The following is a 6,192-nucleotide window of genomic DNA, read 5'->3' on the forward strand; positions in this document are numbered from 1 at the left end:
ATATGACTGTTGACCTCAAGCAGCCCTGTGACCTGGCTCCAGCCGCCTTCTACCACATTCAGGAGGCAGTCCTGCCCACCCAGGAACCCAGCAGGAACTACATCTATCCATGTCCCTGTTACCAGACATGCTAACCACAGACACAACAGCAGACCCAGCAGCAGCCACATGACCTTACTCCAGCTCTGCTTGATCCTGATCCTAAAGACAGTCTTATCAGTCAAGATCTTTACCTATAAAAAGAAAAAAAAAAAACAGTCTATAAAGACTGGACAGGTGTCTTCTCCTTCGAGTGCAGACACCAGTGCAAGCCTACATAGATCATGAAGAATCTGGCAAAGATGAAACCATTAAAGGAAAATAATAATGCTCCAGTAACTGACCCTTAAGAAATAAATATCTATGAACAAATAATTAAAAATAATTGTCTTAATGAAACTCAGTGAGCTACAAGAGAGCACAGATACACAACTAAATGAAATAAGAAAAGTAATACACAAACAAAATGAAGTTTAATTAAAAAATAGAAAATGTAAAAAGGAATCAAACAAAAATTCTAGAGCTCAAGGATACAATGACTGAGCCTTAAAAAATTTCATAGAGAGCTTCCACCAGACTTGATCACACAGGAAAAAAAAATTAGCCAACTCAAAGACAGATAATTTGAAATTATTGAGGTAAAAGAACAAAAAGAAAAATAATAAAAAAGAGAGAAGAAAGCATATAGGACATGATCCAGCAAAATAATATATGTATTTGTGAGTCCCAGGAGGAAAAATGAAAGAGAAAGGGACAGAAAGCTCATTTAAAGAAACAATGGTTGAGAACTTCTCTAACCTAAAGATAGGAATAAACATATTGATTTGTGAAGCCCAGAAGTTCCCAAATAAGAAGAATAAAGGGGTCTACACCAAGACACATTATAATTCAATTTTCAAAATGCAAAGACAAAGAGATAATTTTGAAAGCAGTAAGAGAAAAGCAACCTGTAACATACAAGAAAGTCCCTATAAGATTCAGAGGATTTCTCAACAGAAGCCTTGCAGGACAGGCAAGAGCAGGATGATATATATTCAAAGTACTAAAAGAAAAAAACTGCCAACAATGAACATTTTATCCAGAAAAACTGTCCTTTAAGAATTAAGGAGGAACCATAAATTCATTTTTTAAAAAAGAATCAAGGAGAAATAAAAAAGTTCCCAGACCAGCACTCCTGGACAGAAGGGGGAAAAAAAGTTCTTCAAGTTGAAATAAAAAGATGCTGAACAATAAAATAGCATGGTCATGTAGAAAAGTATAAATCTAATAGGTAAAAGTAAATATGAAAATAGAGAATATTATACTGTAATGGTGGCACATGAATTGCTTTTAATGCTAGTGTGTGTATATATATATAAATTAAGAGACAAAAGGAATAAGAGTAACTATAACCACAAGAATTTGTTGATTAAAAATACAACAAAGAAAAAATAAAATCTGACATCATTACATAAAGGAGGGAGTAAAATGTAGATTCTGTGTGCTATTGAAATTGTTATCAGCTTAAAACAGACTTCTATTACTATAAAATATTCAATGTAAGTTCCATGATAATTACAAAATACAGTACAATAGATAAACAAAAATAAAGAGCAAAGGAACAGCCCTGACCAGTGTGGCTCAGTTGGTTGGGCATCATACTCAAAGCGAAAAGTTGCAGGTTCAAACCCTGGTCAAGGCACATGCCTGGGTGACAGGTTTGGTCCCCATTTGGGGCTTGTATAGGAGGCAATCAGTCAATGGTTCTCTCTCACATTGATGTTTCTCTCCCTCTTTTTCTTCCTCCCTTCCTCTCTCTAAAAATAAATAAATAAAGTCTTTTAAAAAAGAAGTATAAACACTAAAGAAACAGAAAGATGGGATTTTAAGTTGATGGTGGGGGTGATGGTGATAGGTAGGTAGGCAGACAGATATGGACAGGTAGAAAAACGGATGAAAAGACAAAGCCAGCCCCATTTTCTATCATGACAGCATTTGCCAAGCAGGCCTATGACCTTGTTAAACATGACTGACATTTTACTCTTCTGAGCTTATGTCCCCAGGACTGAAAAATTTCTGGAAAAGCAAGAACAGAATGTGACTGAACAGTCCCCACAGCCACGGGCAAAAGATAATATTGGAAAAAACTGCTCCTTATGCAAAACCCCCTGAAACCTCCCGTGTTACAACACTTCTACCCGCCCAGTGGTCACACAACAGCAACCCCTCCGCCCTTGATGATACAATATAAGATCACAGTCCCAACCTTTTGGTACTGGTGCATTTCTCTGTGCCTAGCCCCCTTCCTCCCTTAGAAAGTGAATAAACTTTGCTCTGCGCATTTTCTTCTCTTTGTGAATTCTTTCACAGCCTGCATCAACAACCACCCTAACAATGGAGACAACAGTTATATAATGGACTTTTTAAATATGCTAAATCCTTTTTTCTTTATTACATTTTATTTATGTGAACTACCCCTTTCATCCATTCACCAAATGGTGCTTTAGGGGAGAAAGAGATTGTTATTACAGGAAATAAAGAAAAAGGAGTCGGCGGAGACATCGCTACGAAGGCCTCGGGCACGCTGCGAGAGTACAAGGTGGTGGGGCGCTGCCTGCCCACCCCTAAGTGCCACACACCACCCCTCTACCGCATGCGCATCTTTGCACCTAACCACGTTGTTGCCAAGACCCGCTTCTGGTGCTTTGTGTCTCAGCTGAAGAAGATGAAGAAATCTTCAGGGGAAATCGTCTACTGTGGACAGGTGTTCGAAAAATCCCCTCTTCGGGGGAAGAACTTTGGTATCTGGCTGCGCTACGACTCCCGCAGTGGGACCCACAACATGTACCGGGAATACCGGGACCTGACCACAGCAGGCGTCGTCCCCCGGTGCTACCGAGACATGGGGGCCGGGCATCGTGCCGGCGCCCACTCGACCCAGATCATGAAGGCCGATCGAGGAGATCGCGGCCAGCAATTGCCGCCGGCCAGCAGTCAAGCAGTTCCACGACTCCAAGATCAAGTTCCCGCTGCCCCACCAGGTCCTTCGTTGCCAGCACAAGCCACGCTTCACCACCAAGAGGACCAATACATTCTTTTAGATGCAGGGCCTCCGTGTCCCCTGGTCTACCCAAATAAACTCCTCAGGAAAACTGGGGGGGAAAAGAAAAGAAAAGAAAAAAAGGAAAAAGGAGTCAACATTCAACTCTGGCCTTTCGAAATAGGCTTTTTGTGTTCCAAGAACAAAATAGTTTGAAAGACTAAGGTTTTCTAAACTTCTAATTGTCCCCCTTTATATATTGAGAATTTAGAATTTGGTTTGATAGGACTCAAAACAATTGTATTATAAAGCATAGGTAAAGAAGGTGCAAAAAATAATTGCCCTGGCTGGTGTGGCTCAGTGGATTAACCTGCAAACTGAAACGTCGCCAGTTAGATTCCCAGTCAGGGCACATGCCTGGGTTGCAGACCAGGTTCCCAGTTTAGGGTATGTGAGAGGCAACAGATCGATGTACCTCTCACATGCTGATATTTCTCTCCCTCTCTTTAGCCCTCCCTTCCCCTCTCTCTAAAAGTAAATAAAATCTTTTTTTAAGACGATGCAAAATATAATTTTAGACAACTACCCAAATAGAACGGGTAAGGAGAAAGTCTTTTCTTATGGGGTGGCAAAGGAGAGGCATGTGAAATGGAAAAGAAAAGGGGCCAGATGCTACCTGAAACCCTCAGTGGCCCCGCCTTCTTAGATCTGAAGCCATGAGGAAAGGCGTGGCAAGAACAAAAGCTCAGGTGGGTTGAGGGGAAAGCCAAATGCAGAAGAGCATATGCCCAATTTAGTCACTGTTGCCTTATTCGGGTTTCCATTGATCAAAGAAGTTCCCAGATACTCTCCAGAAAGTAGCCCTGGGATGGTATAGAGAGTGAGAAGGGAAGTAAGGGTATGCAAGATAGGGCCCTACCTCAAAATGTGAGGTTGTTAACACATGCTACCGCCCAATCTTTGTGCCTCCTCAAGCTCAGTGTTTCCATAATACACCTCTCCAGTTCACACAAACCAACCCTGTGGTCCCCTCATCTTGGCCCTCAACCTTTAAGCACACAGACATGGGAAGGAAACATCCTGTGACACCCCCATCCCCAAAGTTCCCACCAGAGCTCAGAGACAACTCCATGCCCTTCCGAATCCCACACCTGAAGTTCTCAGTGGGACTAACACTCAGGGCAGCTGTGAGTCAGTCCACAGCCTTGTCACATTCCCCACTAAAAATACCAGTGTCAGCAGGTACAAGTTCTCAATTCCTGCTGTGCCCATTCTTTCTTCTTGAGACTTAGGTAAATTAAAAGGAAGGGGAAAAAACAGTTGAACACATGCATCTAATACTTCCTATTAATTTTTTTAAGAATCACTTACTCATGCCTAAGCCTCATAGCAATACATGTCTTCTTCCATATCTGTAATTTAACCTATTAATGATAATAACTGATGATAAATATCAGAACCAGAGTTTAAACTGAGGTGCTGGAGCTAGGATCAGGATCTGCTGTCACTTAGAGATGATGATGGTCTTTGGGGCCCAGATTTATTATTTCTTACCCAGTTTTGGACTCTACACGATCACTAGAAACCATTTAACCAGACCCTATAACATGGGATATGCTTGCTGGAGTCCAGCCACCCCTTCCCGAAGAATGGCATAGGTGTGCATTTAGTGTAACCAGTCACATAAGGTCTCACTTAGCTCAGGATTGAGATCTCATACATAACACACTATTATGGGTTCCAGATCCTGTTATACAGAATGATGGGCTGGAAAGAAGGGGCTCAACTCAGGGCTGGCGTGCTGTCTCCAAGCAGCACCTTATAGCCAGAGCTTGGGATGCAGGGTCAGCATGGGTCAACTCACACTCCAATAAAGTCAAGAACTTCTTTGACACCTAAGGAAATATCAGTGTACGATCTCATAGAAGATGAAAGGGAGTAAGGTTTTGGAGAGGACACCGCCCAGCTGGCTCCCTCAATGAACTTGAGAGACTGCAATGTAGTGGTCAAGAGGACAGACTCAGGAGCCAGAACTCCTGGTCTTGACTCCGTACATACTGTATGTGTGACTTTACACTCTCTGTGCTTTGGTTGCTTCATCTACAAAGTGAGGGTAACAATCAGGCCTACGTAACACAGCTTTGGTGAGGAGTACTAAGTAACAGTATAAATACTAGGTATTAGTAGTAAAAAAGCAGTATTAGGGCATCTTCCTCCATCCCGTCTCGGGAATCGCAGGACTCTAGAATGTGAAATTAAATTCTGTTACTTCCAGCCTTGACTGGAGCCTGTCAAAAATCTTTCATGAAACTATCGTGGTGCCTTGGTGGCACAGTGATGACTATGCCACTCAGAGTTGGGAGCCTTCTACAACTGGCCCCTCCCTCTTTTGCGTTCCCATTCTGCTGATTGTGAAATTCTGCCTTAGCATCTGCAACCCTTTCATGAACTCATGTGTTTACTTGCCAATTTTACTTTATAAGCTCTAATGTTCTTAGTAGAAGTTCTATGTCTAATTCACCTTTATATCCTCAATCTTTGGCTATTTAAAAATTCCAAATTATTTAACAAATGAATGGCACTCTGCTAAGTGTTATACACAAGTCATTTCAATTAAAAAGAACTGTTTTTGATAACATTGTTCAACTTGATGTTGTGAGAACTTAATATCGCAATGGAAGTTATATCACTTATATAATGATAATAGTACCAAAGGCTATTACATTAATGTGTTTAATACAATGCCACTGCATGGTATGAGCTATGGTTCAAAGCAACACACCATTTCTGCAGTGAATACAGTAAATACCAATTTCCAAAAACGAATGCAGCACCATTCCTAGGGCAGTGCTGAGATGGTCAATTCTAAAAAACATATATAACAGCTACGGGTTTTGTTGTGTACTCAGAGAAACAGGAAACCAACCACAGCACACTGACAGGTGAAGACCATGAAGTGTCTTGCTCTATCAGATACAGCTAAGTGGTCAGGATGTTTATATATTTATCATTTGGCACATTTTCAATTAAAACCACATGTGACTACAACAGGAAGAAAATTTTGTTATAAAAAATTTCAGTTCAGCAGCTTCTATATTGAATAAGAAATACAGAAGTGAAGAGCAGAAAGAATT

The 6,192-nt window shown here is 41.1% G+C and overlaps 1 pseudogene; it reads left to right on the top strand.

Annotated features, from left to right (window-relative positions):
- The first annotated feature begins 1,923 nt into the window (after window positions 1–1,923).
- On the top strand, window positions 1,924–3,165 carry LOC112321979 (large ribosomal subunit protein eL20 pseudogene; annotated as a pseudogene).
- Window positions 3,166–6,192: the final 3,027 nt, after the last annotated feature.

This window comes from Desmodus rotundus, chromosome 3, assembly GCF_022682495.2.
Source record: "Desmodus rotundus isolate HL8 chromosome 3, HLdesRot8A.1, whole genome shotgun sequence".
Lineage (NCBI taxonomy): Eukaryota > Metazoa > Chordata > Mammalia > Chiroptera > Phyllostomidae > Desmodus > Desmodus rotundus.